The sequence below is a fragment of the Podarcis filfolensis genome (assembly GCF_964270895.1).
Source record: "Podarcis filfolensis genome assembly, chromosome: 2".
Taxonomy (NCBI): domain Eukaryota; kingdom Metazoa; phylum Chordata; class Lepidosauria; order Squamata; family Lacertidae; genus Podarcis; species Podarcis filfolensis.
The window spans coordinates 115,146,671-115,164,141 of NC_139605.1; the positions used below are offsets into that span (position 1 = coordinate 115,146,671).

The 17,471-nt window shown below is 44.5% G+C and overlaps 3 long non-coding RNA genes across 3 annotated transcripts; 2 read left to right on the top strand and 1 right to left on the bottom strand.

Annotated features, from left to right (window-relative positions):
* The first annotated feature begins 903 nt into the window (after nt 1–903).
* On the top strand, nt 904–14,556 carry LOC310756016. Its single transcript, XR_014544646.1, has 3 exons — nt 904–2,052; nt 12,554–12,691; nt 14,252–14,556. It is a non-coding gene; the product is annotated as an uncharacterized lncRNA (long non-coding RNA).
* Nucleotides 6,820–10,158, top strand: LOC310756040. The gene is made up of 2 exons (XR_014544676.1): nt 6,820–7,093; nt 9,922–10,158. It is a non-coding gene; the product is annotated as an uncharacterized lncRNA (long non-coding RNA).
* LOC310756025 lies at nt 13,450–15,957 on the bottom strand. Its single transcript, XR_014544658.1, has 2 exons — nt 14,573–15,957; nt 13,450–14,346 (listed from the first exon to the last, which is right to left on the bottom strand). It is a non-coding gene; the product is annotated as an uncharacterized lncRNA (long non-coding RNA).
* Between the last annotated feature and the right edge of the window lie 1,514 nt (nt 15,958–17,471).

The window sequence follows — 17,471 nt, forward strand, 5'->3', positions numbered from 1 at the left end:
ACCCTTCAGATGCTGTTAGACTCCAACTCCCATCAGTCCCAGTGAACATGGCAATGGTCATGGAAGATGGGAGTTATAGTCCCAACAGCCCTTGGAGAGCACTGGCTAGCCCTGTTCTAGAATTGGATTGCCTAGTGAGATCATAGAGTGTACACAACCACGACATGGTAAGAGAACATGTTGTCATATTCAGAAGTGTCCCAAGGAAATTCCAAGGTGATCCAGGGAGTTTCAAAGGCTACAAAGAACAGGGACAGAGCAGACTGGAAAGTTCATAGATACTAGCATAATGCAGCCCAAGTCCTACATCCATGGAGGCCAGTGTGATGCCCCTCACCCCAATGTTTTCAAACTGTAGCTCCCATCAGTCCCAGCCAACACAACCAATGGTCAGGGATGATGTAAATTGCAGCCCAACAACACTTGAAGGAGCATCTCTACCCCCATCGTTCAGCCCGGACACTGAGGTCCACCACCAAGGGCCTTCTGGTGGTTCCCTCACTGCGAGAAGGGAAGTTACAGGGAACCAGGCAGAGGGCCTTCTCGGTAGTGGCACCCGGTCTGTGGAACGCCCTCGCATCAGATGTCAAAGAAATAAACAACCATCTGACGTTTAGCCGACATCTGAAGGCAGCCCTGTTTAGGGAGGTTTTTAATGACTGATGTTTTAATGTATTTTTAATCTTTTGTTGGAAGCTGCCCAGAGTGGCTGGGGAAACCCAGCTGGATGGGCAGGGTATAAATAAATTGATAATAATAATAATAATAATAATAATAATAATAATAATAATAATATCATCATCATCATTATTATCCTTGCTCTAAATTGTAAAACACTGTTTGGCATGCATGGCCATGCACAAAAATGGAGCCTCCTGCAGCAGTTTTTTGGGTTCTCAAATTTCAGTGGCGCCTTGCATGATGCTAAAATTAAGTACCCCCCACTTTTCACGCTCTGTTCTACAGCACTGTTGTGGCACCCCCTGCAGCATGGCTGCATGGGTCGTGCTGCCCTAAAACTCCCTCGGGCTGCAGGTATGGATTACAGTGGTACCTCGGGTTAAGTACTTAATTCGTTCTGGAGGTCCGTTCTTAACCTGTTCTTAACCTGAAGCACCACTTTAGCTAATGGGGCCTCCTGCTGTCGCTGCGCCGCCGGAGCACGATTTCTGTTCTCAACCTGAAGCAAAGATCTTAACATGAGGTAATATTCCTGGGTTAGCGGAGCCTGTAACCTGAAGCGTATGTAACCCGAGGTACCACTGTATATGCTTTCCTCTGTGGCAGACACACAGCCACTGCACTCCATTACAGCCATCCTCCCTTGTGTGGCAGCTGCCAGTCCTGAATCATGAGCTGAGAGAAGAGATTCCTTCCACCCTTGTCTTCACCACAGGATGCAAGGCGGGACATGACAAATACTTCGGATAGCACAGAAATATCTCCCCTTTAATTGAGCTTCTAAGTCAAGACAAACTCAGCAAGCATCTGGTGTTCTAATTAATTCCTACTCATTCACTTTGAATGGCCTTAACTCAAGAGTTGCTGGATGGAAAGAGCACTGATGATTGATCAGTGCAGAAAAGGGGCTTCCTTTTCTTTTTCTTTAAAATATGTATATTATGAATCAAGAGCGTGAATGGCAGTAGATGGGCCATGATCAAGATATTTCTTTTCCCAAAGCTTCCTCCGTCAGCTTTTTTCATTTGCTACCTATCACTTGCCACCACATATATATGCATCTCCCTCTCTCTTTATTGCTAAGGATATTTGCATGAAACCCATTTCCTGCTGTTCCCCCCTTCCCGCTCCGAGTCATAATCCACTGTTTGTGATATTATCGTTTCCACGGCAACCGCTTGAGATGCCACAGAGGGCTGTGAGGGCTTCAGATAGGAGGTTGGATAGATGCAGCTGGTGAGAAAGAAAGAAAGAAAGAAAGAAAGAAAGAAAGAAAGAAAGAAAGAAAGAAAGCCATAGAAAAGTCATATTTTTCAGCAATGATGATTGCCATGCTTTCTGACACAGAAAGAGTAGAAAAGGTGGAATGAGGTATGCATATGTTCCTATGTCATTGTCTTATCAAATAGCAGAGAAGTATTGTATGTGTTTTATCTGGAATGCTTTTTTAAAAAAGGCAAGGAGAGATTTGTACTTAGCACCAAGGAAAGGTAGAAATAGAGCCAATGGATGCATCCTTCTGTGGCGGGTTTAGACAGCTCTCCCATAACATACCCTACAAGTGTCCCAGGGGAAAAAAGGGAATATCCCATTTCCCCCTGTGAGAGGACTGTGGCCATTTTGGGCACTGTGATATCACACAATTTTGTGCCATGATCTCGTCTTGAAAAAGAAGTGCTTTTAAGGTGCAGGGAGAGTTCAGGGGGTGGGGAAAATACAGGAGAGGATTTCATTCAAAATGGTCAGATGTGGAATTGGAGAGGAAATGGCTTCTGATCTGATACCATAGATCAGGGGTGGGGGGAAATCCTGGATTAAGGTTGGCGCCATTGGGCCAGATTGCGATCTGTCTCCAACCCCATGAACCAACTGTGACTGATTGGTGGGTCAACCAATCTGTCAGTCACCCGACATTATGACGACAGATCGAAAAAATGGCTTGACCCACCTGTATTTCAAAGCCCTTTGCACAGCACGAAGGGCCAGATCGTGAAGGTTCAGTCCTGATTTCTGCAATGTGCTTATGTGGAGAGCGGTAACAGGAAGAAGATACAGCATCTACTTCTCCTGCCCCCTTCCTACCCACAAACTGATTAAACATGCAGTTGGAAGGGGATAAGGGACATGGGCATAGTCAGGATTTTTGTTGGGCAGGGAGGACTTTGTCGGGGGGCAGAACTGACGTGATTGGTCAGTTAGTTAAGTATTTCTATTGTTTTACTTGATCTAAGTGGGGCAGCTACCCCCTGCCCCCTGGCTATGCCCATAATAAGGGACAGGATACACTACTTCTCTCACTTCCTGTCCATATGTTTAATAGGGATGTCTTCAGCCTCGTATATCCAACTGGCTTAACTCAACTCAACTCTTTGTTGAGCCAGCATGGTGTTGTGGTTAAGAGCGGTGGACTCGTAATCTGGTGAACCGGGTTCGCGTCCCCGCTCCTCCACATGCAGCTGCTGGGTGACCTTGGGCTAGTCACACTTCTCTGAAGTCTCTCAGCCTCACTCACCTCACAGCGTTTTTGTTGTGGGGGAGGAAGGGAAAGGAGATTGTTAGCTGCTTTGAGGCTCCTTAAGGGGAGTGAAAGGTGGGATATCAAGTCCAAACTCCTCCTCCTCCTCCTCCTCCTCCTCCTCCTCCTCCTCCTCCTCCTCCTCTTCTTCTTCTTTGTTCTCTCTCTTTTTCTACCATGTGAACCTGACCAGTAAGGATGTCTAGGCTGGCTGCTCCAAGCTCAGATCGCATGGCTGTAGCAAGCTGTTTTTGTGTTTCTATGCAAATAATTTAGAAACTCTAACCATTTTGAAACTAAATTAAACTTCCAGTCTTTTCTTGCTGCTGTATGGAAAAGCACCTGAATCTGACCTTTGAAGAATTTGTAAGTAAACTATTTTTAACTTAATGTGTGGTCTCCTTCTGTGCTAAGGGAAATGGCGAACTTTGGAAGAAACGTAGAAGGTGATATTTTAAAGATCTAACAGCCTTCTCAGTGATGGCTCTGACCTGGTGGAATGCTCTGTCCCATGAGACCAGGGCCCTGCAGGATTTAACTTCCTTCTGCAGGGCCTGTAAGACAGAGCTATTCTGCCTGGCTTTCAATTTGAACTTAGCCTGATCTTTTATTCCCCTTCCTTTCCCTCCCCTCCCCTTTTTATGAAGATTATCCGCTCTGGGATCCCACAGCTAATTCTCCCCTGGTCTCCTCGCTGGCCCAAATAGGACTAATTTAGCCAGCTAGCCCTGGTGATCATCTAATGTTTATTGGATGGATTTCCCCCCTAAATTGATTTTTGAATTCTGAATTTATTATTCACGTTTTATACTGTATTTTGTGCTGTTTTTTGTTGCATCAATTAAGTGTTTTAAATTTGTTGTTAGCCGCCCTGAGCCCGGTTTTCTGAACTGGGAAGGGTGGGGTATAAATAGAAAATTATATTTATATGTCCATGCTTTACTTTGCTGCACGCTTTGTGATTTTAAATCTCTGTAGAAATCATGGTTTTTGTATTTGTACTTTTTATCAATTGTATACCTTAAAAGGGGATCAGAGAAATTCATGTCGAGAAAGACTACCAGTGGCTATTAGTCATGGCAGCTATGCTCCAACCTCCTTGGTCAGAATCTTTACCAATTGCTGGAACCCACAGGATAGGAGAGCGTTCTGTCCTGCTTGCAGGCTTTCCATAGGGGCAACTGGCTGGCTACCATGAGAACAGACTATTGAACTAGATGTTCTTCTGTTCTGGTTTTGTGATCATGCTGTACACTGCTCTGGGAACTTTAGCAAGTAAGTAATAAACATGATCATATAGAATACAGGATAAAATCCCATCCCCTTGTGCAAAGGGTGGAGACTGAGAACTGGCACCAGTGTTGTGGAATGTCTTCCCTGCTGAAATATGAGAGGCCCCATCAGTGTTGGCATTCCGCCGACTCCTGAAGGCACACCTGTTTCGGCAAGACTTCCCCTGAACTGAACTTGTGGTTTTATTGTCTTAACTGTTTTTCATTTAAATTATTATGCTTCTTAATAGTTTGTTTTGCTGTTTATCTTAATTCAGGACGCTTTAATGCCTGAACACATTTGTTATTGTGTATTTTAATTAGGGGTACATTTCATAGTTGCAAATCACTTCGATGCCAGTTTGGCATACTGTATATGCCATTGTCAAGGCAGCAGTCGGGTGCAGGGAAACAATAACATACAAGGTGCCACAGAAGTCAACTCTTTATCAATAGAAACAAAACAGCTCTGATGACCTAGTGAGCACAGCAACTGCCCCAATGACGCAGTTGTGAGGGTTGGAGGTCTTTGGCTTGTCTGTCTTTGCTCCACCCTGTTCATACGTCTTCAGGTTCTGTGAGACCAGGGAGAGGGCAGCCAGTTGCAGCAGGAGTAGGAGACTCCCTGTCTGATCTTTGTCTCTTGCCCTTTTAGATAAAACGGAGTGTTTCAAGAAGTGGCAGAGAGATATCTCTAGATTTGTCTGGCAGGGCAAGAAACCTCGAATAAAATTTAAGATATTAACCGACGCTAAGGAAAGAGGTGGATTAGCCCTGCCAGACTTAAAACTTTATTATGAATCAGCCGCTTTTTGCTGGCTGAGAGAATGGATGCTTCTTGAGAACACTGATGTGTTGGATTTAGAAGGTTTTAATAACGTTTTTGGGTGGCATGCATATTTGTGGTATGATAAGGTCAAAGCACATAAAGCGTTTAAAAACCATATTGTCAGAAAAGCACTGTTTAATGTTTGGATAAGATACAAGGATTTGCTTGAAAATAAAACCCCAAGGTGGCTGTCACCAATGGAAGCGAAGGCTCAGAAAAAGCTCAATATGGAGGCCAAATGGCTGAAATATTGGGAAATTTTGGAACAAGAGGGAGACAGATTAAAACTGCAGAGTTTTGAAAAATTAAAAAATAGAGTGCGAGATTGGCTTCACTATTATCAGATAATAGAGGCATACAATTTGGATAAAAAAATTGGCTTCCAGGTGGAAAAATCAAAATTGGAAACAGAACTGTTAGATCCCAAAACTAAGAATTTGTCAAGAATGTATAACTTGCTGTTGAAATGGAATAATAAGGATGAAACGGTGAAATCTGCTATGATTAAATGGGCACAAGATGTTGGACACAATATCATGATGGCTGACTGGGAACAGTTATGGACCACAGGTATGAAGTTCACGGCATGCAATGCCTTAAGAGAGAATATAATGAAAATGATATACAGGTGGTACATGACACCAGTCAAGCTTGCGAAAATTTATCATTTGCCCGATAATAAATGTTGGAAATGTAAAGAAACTGAAGGTACATTCTTTCACCTCTTGTGGACATGCCCAAGGATTAAGGCTTTCTGGGAGACAATCTATAATGAAATGAAAAAGGTATTTAAATATACCTTTCTGAAGAAACCAGAGGCCTTTCTCCTGGGCATGGTCGGCCAATTGGTGTCAAAGAAGGATAGAACTTTCTTTATGTATGCTACAACAGCAGCAAGAATACTTATTGCAAAGTATTGGAAGACACAAGATCTACCCACCCTGGAAGAATGGCAGATGAAGGTGGTGGACTATATGGAACTGGCGGAAATGACTGGCAGAATCCGAGACCAGGGAGAAGAGTCGGTGGAAGAAGACTGGAAGAAATTTAAAGACTATTTACAGAAACACTGCAAAATTAATGAATGTTAGAAGGATGTTGGAATGAATTTATGTGACTTTAGCAGAAATGTTATAAAGGTTTAGGAAAAAACAGACTGTTAATTGGTGAAAGGAGGGAAAGTAAATTTATATTAATATCAAGATAAATTTAGAGGACAAAAATTTGAAAGGAGGGAAAGGATTTGCTGAAATGGAAAAGTGACCAAGAATACAAAAAAGGGAGGTGTGAGGAGGTCAAGGAAATAGGCTAATGAAAGAAAACAAGTGGGAAGAATTGCTGTATTTTTTTTTCTTGACTTTTCTTTTTGTCTAATGGACGTTAATTCTTTGTTTTTTTTCTTTGTGATTTTTCTTTTTTCTTTTTTGTATTTCATCTTGTCTTGTTTAAAAGGATGTTTTTTTATGTTTCTTTTTGTACTTAAATTTTTTTTTAATAAATATCTTATATAAAAAAAGATCTTTGTCTCTTGCCCACCCCATCCCCCCCGCTTCCCAGTCTCTGCTTCTGCCTCTGATTCTAGACTGCTCTCTGCCACAGACTCTCCCTGCTCACTAAACCCTGTTACCGCTTCAGCTTCTGATACCTCCTCCTCCCAGTTTCCTCCCTCTTCTCGCTCTGACCACCCATCATTGTCTCACCACAACTCCCTGGCCTCTGAGCCTTCTTTCCTTGGGCCTTTACATGATGAGGGGGGAAAAACCCCTATATACCACCTTGAGCAACCTGGAGAAAAAGGTGGGATATAAATGCAATAGATAAATAAATAAAATCTCCCCTCCTTTGGCTGGGACACAAATTTTTGACTGAAGAGGGACAATAGAAACTTGAGAATTCTGGCTCCTTTCTTTAAGATGCAAAGGAACGGCTTGCTTTTCTATCTGAGACCAACTGTGTTCGTAGGGTAATTAGAAAGCCTATGAGAAACACTTGAGGGAATGGGGTATGTTTATCCTGGTAAAGATAGGGACGCGGGTGGTGCTGTGGTCTAAACCACAGAGCCTAGGACTTGCTGATCAGAAGGTCGGCGGTTTGAATCCCCGCGACGGGGTGAGCTCCCATTGCTTGGTCCCTGCTCCTGCCAACCTAGCAGTTCGAAAGCACATCAAAGTACAAGTAGATAAATAGGTACTGCTCCAGCGGAAAGGTAAACGGCGTTTCTGTGTGCTGCTCTGGTTCTCCAGAAGTGGCTTAGTCATGCTGGCCACATGACCCGGAAGCTGTACGCCGGCTCCCTCGGCCAATAAAGCGAGATGAGTGCCGCAACCCCAGACTTGGCCACAACAGGACCTAATGGTCAGGGGTCAGGGGTAAAGAGGAGATTGAGAGGAGAAAGGACAACCGTCTTCAAATAACTAAGTGGCTGTCACATGGAAGATGCAGCAAGCTTGTTTTCTCTTGCTCCAGAGGTTAGTACCCAAACCAGGAAGACCTTTCTGACAGTAAGAGCTGTTTGACAGTGGAACCAACTCCCACAAGAGGTGGTGGACTCTCCTCCCTTAGAGGCTCTTAAGCAAAGGTTGGATGGCCATCTGTCGTCTTGCTGAGACTCCTGCATAGTAGGGGGTTGCATTAGATGACCCTTGGGATCCCTTCCAGTTCTAGGATTCTAGGATTTTATAAGATGGAAATGATCGGCTGTTTAATGGTTTTGATGCATGCCTGTGTGTGGCACAACAAGTGTTGGAATGTAGGATTTAGCACCTCTGGTTCTTTGCTCTGGCCTGCTATAGGAACTAACAAGAATATATAAATCTCCTCAGGGTAAACTTCTGGGAAAATTGCTTTCTCAGCAGAGAAAGGAATTTTGAACAGGTTGGACTAAATGTTTGCACGCGCATACAACCTTCTTTAGAAATGGGGAGGGAGGGAGGGAGCCCGTTACATATTTATGCAACCGGGACGAGAATCCACATGACCCCTGCGCTTAGTCACTGGGGCACAGAGGAAATGATTTTGCTGTACATGTATCAGATTTGGGGATGGGAAAGCCTCTCTGCTTGAGAAATCTCATCCTGAGTTTTTGGTTTATTTATTTCATCTCCACTTTCCAATAAAAATGAATGAAAGAACACCAAACGGTCCATAAATATGCAACAAAGCAGCAGCAGCAGCACATCAAAATAATAATTTTAAAATCAATAACCAAAAGGCTAGCAGCAGCAGTCAAATATTATTTAAATGCAGGAGTCAGCAAAGGCCCAGTTAAATAGAATAGACTCCACTGCTTGCAAGAAGATAGACAGAAGCAGCCGCTACTCTGCCTGCAAATAATATCCACTTAGGTCAAAAGGGGGGGAAATGGATGAAAATATAGAGTTATAATATGTTAAGATAAATGAAAGAGGGTAAGGATTTGCAGATTTGATTATTTAAATGGGGATACAAAAAGGGGAGGTGTGAGGAGGCCAAGGAAATAAGATAATGAGTTAGGGTTACAAAAATGGAGTTGTTTTTATTCTTCTTTTTCTTATTTTATGTATTTTTCTATGTTTCTTTTATTGTATTTCTTTCTTATTATATGATCTTTTAAATTTATGTTTTTGTAAAACTCCAATAAATATCTTTAAAAATAAAAAAAAACAAAAGGGGGAAAGCTATTATTTTTGTTTTTTTGTAGGACACCTACAGAGTGCCTTGGACCATGATGGACTCTTTTCTTAAGTGCTGAACTGGGGCATAAACCAAATGTTGTGATCAGTGTCCACCCGTAACTGTCACTATCATCTCTCCGTATATCCTGATTCACATTCCCTTCTGCAATCTAATTTCATCACCTCATTAGCTTCAGATGAAGATTGGGTGTCCATGTTTCCTCCTTTATAGAGCAAAGTCCTTTATTTGAACGGGTTCCAGAGGGCAGTTCTCTATCTGAAAACATCCTCTATATGCCGCTCTTGGTGTTATATTTTGTTAACAAAATGAAAGGGATTTACAGAGTTGGCTTCAAACATCGGTTGGGGACCTAGCAGAAGTGAATTTAGGGTCGCACTGGGTGCAGAGCCTTGAAGGAACCACAGGGAGCGGCACAACTGTGAAGTAGAAGGAAAGGCGAGAGGCGGGGGAGGAATTTTGTTGGTTTTTTTCCATATAATTTTTATTAATTTCTTTTTTAACACAATATTTTCAACATTACAATAAACTCTTTGCTCTGCCGAGCTCGTGACTTCCCTCCATCCCTTCAACCGGTTTTGTGTTTTCAAGTCTTTAAAACCTCAGCTTCTGACCTTTATGTCCTTATAATCAACTCTGTCTCTTTAGCCTAGAAAGTTATAAAAAAAATTATGTTTTCGTTGCAGGATTTATTTCAATCCTGCTAGTGTCTTCATATTTTTTACAATAATTATTCATATACCCAATAAATTTACTCCAGCCTCTTTGAAACTTTTGGTCGTCTTGGTTCTAGATTCTACCAGTCAGCTTGGTTAATTCCGCATGTTCCATCATCTTCACCTGCCACTCCTCCATCGTTGGCAATCCCTGCAATTTCCACTTTGGGGCTAATAAAGTTCTTGCCGCCATCGTGGCGTTCATAAATAATCTTTGATCTGCTTTTGCGATTTCAGGCAGGGGAGGAATTTTGGCATCGCACAGGGTACCACTAAAATATGAGACCCCAAGTCTGCCACTCCACCTAGGGTGGCCAGTGATGCGTTGTGGAAAAGAGGACATGCACCATCACCAACAAAAGAGGGAGGAAAATACACAGAAAATTACATATGTTCAGTTCTATCTACAGATCAGATTTTTGAAAGAGCAGCTATGAAATATAATCCATCTCACCATAGTGAGGAAGGTGGTGACGTCACCTGTGTGTCTCCTCAGTCTGCTATCCAGGTGTGGATAACTACTGAAGGGCAACTTCAAGCCCCTCCCCCCCTATTCTGATGGGGCCTTGTGGTGTAGTGGTTAAGAGCAGTGGACTCGTAATCTGGTGAACCGGGTTCACGTCTCCGCTCTTCCACATGCAGCTGCTGGGTGACCTTGGGCTAGTCACACTTCTCTGAAGTCTCTCAGCCTCACTCACCTCACAGAGTGTTTGTTGTGAGGGAGGAAGGGAAAGGAGATTGTTAGCTGCTTTGAGACTCCTTAGTGGGAGTCTCCTTAGCCCACAGCATGCAGTCAGTGGATTAGAAAGATTAGGCTACTCCCCTAAATGTTCCCCTGGCACTCCCTTCCCCAAACACAGGAAACTTCTTCCTCGCTTAGGGAGGGAGACACGGTGCTCCAACGGGGTCCAAGAGGCCTTCATCCACCATCCCAAAGCCTGCCCATCCTGTCAGAGGCCTGGTGCCTTCTTCCAGAAGCCAGGGAAACTTCTGCTCAGCTTAGAAAGTGAGGCGCGTGTGACGTTGTGACTCTCCCCTCTACCAATCGCCCTTGCAAGCTGGCACCTCTGGCCCTAAAAATTTCACCACACGCCACTGGCACATGCCCACCCTTCTGGGACCTCAGTTGGTGTGGTATGATACTTTCAGCTCCACAAATCATTATGCTGCAAGAGAGAGGATGATGCCTGCTGGAACAAGAAGGGGAGTGGGAAAGCCAACAGCCAGCACTGCAATGGAGTCCTGTGAAGGCCTAGATTTCTACCTCCTCCATAAAAATCACAACTCCCATTCTGAATCGGTAATCTTAACAGGAAAGCAATGAACGGTGTCAAATGGAAGTGGCTTGTGAGCCCCCTGGTGGAGCACTAGACTCCTTTGTACAGCAGTGGCAACTTTGGCTAACTGCAAGAGGAAAGAGTCTTGCTGGCCTCTCTGCCTTCAGTTGATATGTATATGGATCTGCAAATTCCCTGGTTCAAATCTCGCCTCAGCCACAAACTTCTCAGGCAACCTACTATTTCCTAGCCACCAATCCCTCCACACACATGTACAGTCCACAGAGAATAATACTCACCTAGTTTCCTCAGTTGTTGTAAGAATTCTCTGGTGGTATTCCCCTCTATTTATTATGCTGTTTTAACCTATGTTGTAAAGTGCTTTGAGTTTTGTTTAAATATAAGTTGTATACAAGCTGCCCAAGTAAATAAAAAAGTTACTAGAAAAAAATATACAGCGGTACCTCGGTTTTCAAACGTAATCCATTCTGGAAGATGGTTCAAGTTCCGAAACATTTGAAAACTGAAAACTCAATAGATGACAGCCAGGCCTCAGGATCTTGCACTCAGCGGAAGATGTTTCATGTTCGACTTCCGAGGCGTGTTTGAAAACCGAAGCATTTACTTCTGGGTTTACGGCGTTTGAAAACTGAAATGTTCGTCAATGGAGACGTTCGAAAACCAAGGTACCACTGTACTTGAAGCGCTAGTAAAGGTAAAGGGACCGGGTTGCGGCGCTCATCTCGCTTTACTGGCTGAGGGAGCCGGCGTACAGCTTCTGGGTCATGTGGCCAGCATGACTAAGCCGCTTCTGGAGAACCAGAGCAGGGCACGGAAACGCCGTTTACCTTCCCGTTGGAGCGGTACCTATTTATCTACTTGCACTTTGACATGGTTTCGAACTGCTAGGTTGGCAGGAGCTGGGACCGAGCAACAGGAGCTCACCCCGTCGAAGTGCTACAAACAATAAAAATGTGAGATAGGAACATGGGTGTAGCCAGAGAGGCGAGGGGGGCAGCTGCCCCTCTAAATCAAGTAAATACATAAAAATACTTAACTAACTGACCACTGTGTCCCAGATAACTCAGTTCTGCTTCCCCCCCTTCGCTATGTGTCCGACTCTTCGTGATCCCATGGACCAGAGCACGCCAGGCACTCCTATCTTCCACTGCCTCCCACAGTTTGGTCATACTCATGTTTGTAGCTTCGAGAACACTGTCCAACCATCTTGTCCTCTGTCATCCCCTTCTTCTTGTGCCCTCAATCTTTCCCAACATCAGGGTCTTTTCCAGGGAGTCTTCTCTTCTCATGAGGTGGCCAAAGTATTGGAGCCTCAGCTTCACGATCTGTCCTTCCAGTGAGCACTCAGGGCTGATTTCCTTAAGAATGGATACGTTTGATCTTCTTGCAGTCCATGGGACTCTCAAGAGTCTCCTCCAGCACCATAATTCAAAAGCATCAGTTCTTCGGCGATCAGCCTTCTTTATAGTCCAGCTCTCACTTCCATACATCACTACTGGGAATACCATGGCTTTAACTATACGAGTTGATGTTCTGCACCTGTAAACCCAACCGATCATTGTGCTCTGCAGGAGAATCTCTACCGCAAGTACCATCTTATTCTGTACAACGTCAGAGTTGGACTTTTCATGTGGCAAGACCAACCCTTTGGAAGTGCCTGTCGACATCCATTTTCATTACTTCTGAGCAGGAGATTTTTATCCCAACCGGTTATCTGTACTGGATAGTTTTTACATATGAAATCGTTTTAACTGTTTTAATATACATGACTGCTTTAAATTGTTTTTATATATACATTTTTAAAATAAAAAAATCTATGTTTTTTAAATTTAATTTAATCTGTGTTGTGAAATTGCTTCAAGATTTTTTTTTGTAGGAAGTGCTTCATGAATATAGGGATAAATCTATTGATTCTTGCTTCTTTCTCTCTCCTTGCCCCTTATTTGCTTGCTTGTTTATCATTTGTGAAACAAATTGCTCAAAGCACCATTCCTGCTCTGCCTTACCACCCCCTTCCTTCTGTGAACCTGTCCTGCACCTATTTCTTTCAAATCCCGCTTTGTTGACTTGTATCCCTTTTCTGGTATTCCCAGATCTGATCCTGGCCTCAGTTCAGTTAAAAGATTGTCCACATCCCTCAGATTTCCAGACAGCAAACCAAAGTAAGAAACTCTACAGTCCTAAAATGGCACATTGTTCTGGTTTTGCTGAAAATCCCACCCTCCTCCTCCATGAAATCAAGATGACTTAAAAAAACCAAAACCCCTGATAAACTACAATCTATGAATTATTCCCTCTAACCCAAACATCTGAAACTCATCAAATACAAACTTCAGATGAGCTCCCACTGGGAGCCAGTTCTCTAGGCCTTCTATGGCTTTTACAAGCCAGGCCATTGGAGGCTATATCCTCCATAGCACAACTGAGAGGGCCACGTAAATCACACACCTTCAGTGGACTAAACCCAGAAGTTTTCAAAACGAGTTTTATTACGTCTCCTCTAAGCTCCCTCCTCCCCTTCCACCTGATGCTCGTCGATCACTCATCGGCTCAGGTATCAAACTTTCTGGACTCCTGCTAGAATCCAATCCCTGTGTGAATCATCCGTGTAGTTTCAAACCCTCTTTTCCGGACAACACCCAAGAAACAGCTGGCCAAATGTTTGTGGTCCACACCACTCCATCAGCCATTAAAATACCCCCCGGGGGAAGGAAATCTCACAAAGGGAGCTCTTTCTCTCTACCAATTGCCTCCCGCAAAACTTTTCAGACCCACCCTGCCAGCCTTCCATTTTGTTCAGCCTGAGAATGCCCGCCTGGAAAATGGCTGTGACTTGGACCGCATGACTCCCGGTTTCGTACAGGATGTGGGGAACGGCTCCCCTACAGGACAGGATCTTGACGATGAAGTTTCAAGGGAAACGCTGCTGGCAGGAGTGGAAGTGGGAGGGCCTCTGCGCTAACACCCCCACAAGGCCGCGAAGCATCCCTTGACCTGAATCAAGATCGGAAGCGGGGAAAGCACAAGCTCTCCTTCATTGTAGGCAAACATGAAATACGGCGTCTCCGGGGAGCCCTGCTCAGTGTTGTCAGCCCATAAAATGGAATCTTGCAAACAACTTTTCAGTGTCCTTCCAAGACGGGTTACCGCACAGCACCATTCCTCCCAGTGTTGTAATTTAAGTGCTCCATGGGGTCCGAGTCCCTTGCTGGGATTGCCAGAGCTCTGCATGCTGCAAATAATATTCTGCTTTTTCCATCTGTGACTAGATTTATGGCCCAGCGGCAGCCCCCTTCTCCGATTCAGGCCCATCTTCGAGAGTGGATGCTGGAATGCAGCTCATGTGATATTTTCCTAAACGTCCCTGTAGTGCCATGAAACCCAGTTATAAAGAAAACAAGGACATGTTTTAACAATAAAACCAATGTGCATGATCTAATTAAATGGCATAATAAAATTAGGAAATAAATGCACAAAGCATGAAAACCTGTTCCTTGAAAAGTGAATCAAATTGGCTCCTTTAAAAAAAAAGGAGAGAGAGAGAGAGAGAGAGAGAGAGAGAGAGAGAGAGAGAGAGAAATGTCGCTTACGTGGGAAGCTGCGGGGTCTTCGTTCACTCACCGGCACAGCAGCAGCAGCTAGCCTTGCTCATATTTTGGTTCTTCTTCCCACTGGGGGGAAATTAAAAAACCAACAGGCACAGGATGAACTTGCATGCTGGAAAAATGATTTTGCAGAGCAAGCTATATAAAGGCCTAGAAGATAAAGCAAAATGGAAGGAAGGAAGGAAGGAAGGCAGAGACTGTGGGCACATTCATGCTATAGACCTAAACCTGTTTCACAGTCAATTCCACTTCCAAGGGAACTCTGGGAATTGTAGTTTGGTGAAGTTGATAGGCCTCTCCCAACAATTCCTAGCACCTATAACAAGCCACAGTTCCCAGCATTCCTTGGGGGAAACCATGCCTGTTTAAAGTGGTCTACAATTGATATAGTGTGGATGTAAAGGTAAAGGGACCCCTGACCATTAGGTCCAGTCGCAGACGACTGTGGGGTTGCGGCACTCATCTCGCTTTATTGGCGTACAGCTTCCGGGTCATGTGGCTGGCATGACTAAGCCGCTTCTGGCGAACCAGAGAAGCGCACGAAAACACCGTTTACCTTCCCGCCGGAGCGGTACCTATTTATCTACTTGCACTTTGACGTGCTTTCGAACTGCTAGGTTGGCAGGAGCAGGGACCGAGCAACAGGAGCTCACCCCGTCATGGGGATTCGAACCGCCGACCTTCTGATCAGCAAACCTGCATCCCCCTATAGTGCGGATGAGGCCATAGTAAACATAGTTTTATCCATCTGCAACAATTGCATGGCAGAGCATTTTGACAACCTCCAAGCCTTTGTCCACACAGGTGCCCTAAGCTTTTTCTCCTCCTAACTTCAAAGTGTCGTTGAGTCTCTGGGGATGCTTCAGGAATTTGATATTTGGGAAGTCTGGTAAGGAACTGATCTGATTCGCATCCCCCTGGCTTAAAGTGCAGATCAAAACTGAGTTATGCCCTGGATTTGCCACTTCCAAATTCCAAAAATTTCCAATGTAGCTTTTGGCCAAAATAAAAAAAAAGTTTCAAAATATGTTAAAATATTTATTTTGGGGGAAGAGAAAAATGCATTTGGAGGGGGTGGGAATTATCTTAAAACTCAAGTTTGTTGTGGAAATGGAGTAGAATGGATATATGGGTGAGCACCAATCAAATTGTCATGAACTGGAAACAGTCCAATTCATCCATTCCTATTCTGGGGCATCTTCTCACATTCTAACAAAAAATATTACACAAGCATTCAACTGAAGTGGAAGTCCAGAACAGGAAAGGCACATGTATTTCACTGCCAATCTAAACCATCAAAATGCATGTGGTATAGCCTTCCTAGAGCTACACCACTTCAAAGTGCATGTGTGATAATCACTATATTGAATGATCTCCCATGTAACACCACCACGAAAATATCCCTGGCTGTGAAAAGCCATGTGAGGAAGGAGGGTTCAAGCCCTAGCCTTCTCTTGACATATAATAATATAATCAGGGGCATACGAAGTGGGGGGGGGCGGGCCGCCCTGGGTGCAACTCGGGGGGGGGGGCGGCAAGATGGCCCCTGCCTCCCCCCAGCTGTAGAGAGGCCGAGGGCGTGCACAGTCAGTATGGGCACCGCTTGCGCGGCATCTGTATAGGCTGCTGTGCATGCACACTCCATACAGGATACTGCACATGCGCACTCCATACGGATGTCACACATGCGTCACCGGGCGGTCCGCCCCGCCCCTCAGCATCCCATCTGGGTGCCAGAGAGGATTCTTCCACCACTGAATATAATAATAATAATTTATTATTTATACCTCGCCCATCTGGCTGAGTTTCCCCAGCCACTCTGGGTGGTTCCCAAGGCCCTCTGTCTGGTTCCCTGTAACTCCTCGCAATGAAGGAACTGCCAGAAGGCCCTCGGCGCTGGATCTCAGTGTCTGGGCTGAACGATGGGGGTGGAGACGCTCTTTCAGGTATACAGGACTGAGGCCTTTTAGGGCTTTAAAGGTCAGCACCAACACTTTGAATTGTTCTCGGAAACATACTGGGAGCCAAAGCAGATCTCTCAGGACTGGTGTTATGTGGTCCCGGCGGCCACCCCCAGTCACCAGTCTAGCTGCCGCATTCTGGATTAGTTGTAGTTTCCAGGTCACCTTCAAAGGTAGCCCCACGTAGAGCGCATTGCAGTAGTCCAAGTGGGAGATAACCAGAGCATGCACCACTCTGGCAAGACAGTTCAAAGGCAGGTAGGGTCTCAGCCTGTGTACCAGATGCAGCTGGTAGACAGCCACCCTGGACACAGAATTAACCTGCACCTCCATGGACAGCTATGAGTGCAAAATGACTAGTTTTCTACATGCAGGGTATGTGTTCCAAAGAGGGAGAATTCCAAGATGTAATTTCCCACTGCCATTCTAACCGTACCTTTAAAGCACATGACTTTACCCAAGGCATCCTGGGAACTGTAGTTTGTTAAGGGTGCTAGGAATGGTAGCTGTGTGATGGGTAGCAAACTACATTTCTCAGGATTCTTGGGAGCAGGGGCGCAATGCACTTTTATACGGATGATGTTCAAGCTGCCTATGAGATACAATTCCAGGAGGGTTCTACCGCTTGCTTCCTCTGAATATGGAAACTGCTTCTCTTCCAACCATTTGAGAGGACACCCTTGAGAGAAGAAGGAAAGTCTGTTGTGTAGGAGTCAAAAAATAAACAGGAGGAGATTGTTCTAGCACCACTGCCATGTAACCTAACCTACATCTTTTGTACAGTTTCTTCATGCCACTGGAATGTTGTAAAGTAAATGGAGCCATTGTCTAAATAAGAACATTAACAATTTCCTTCCCCCTATATGGGACTTACGATTTAAAACCCAGAGGATTATTTTGGGATTCTACAGCTCGAATTCTTG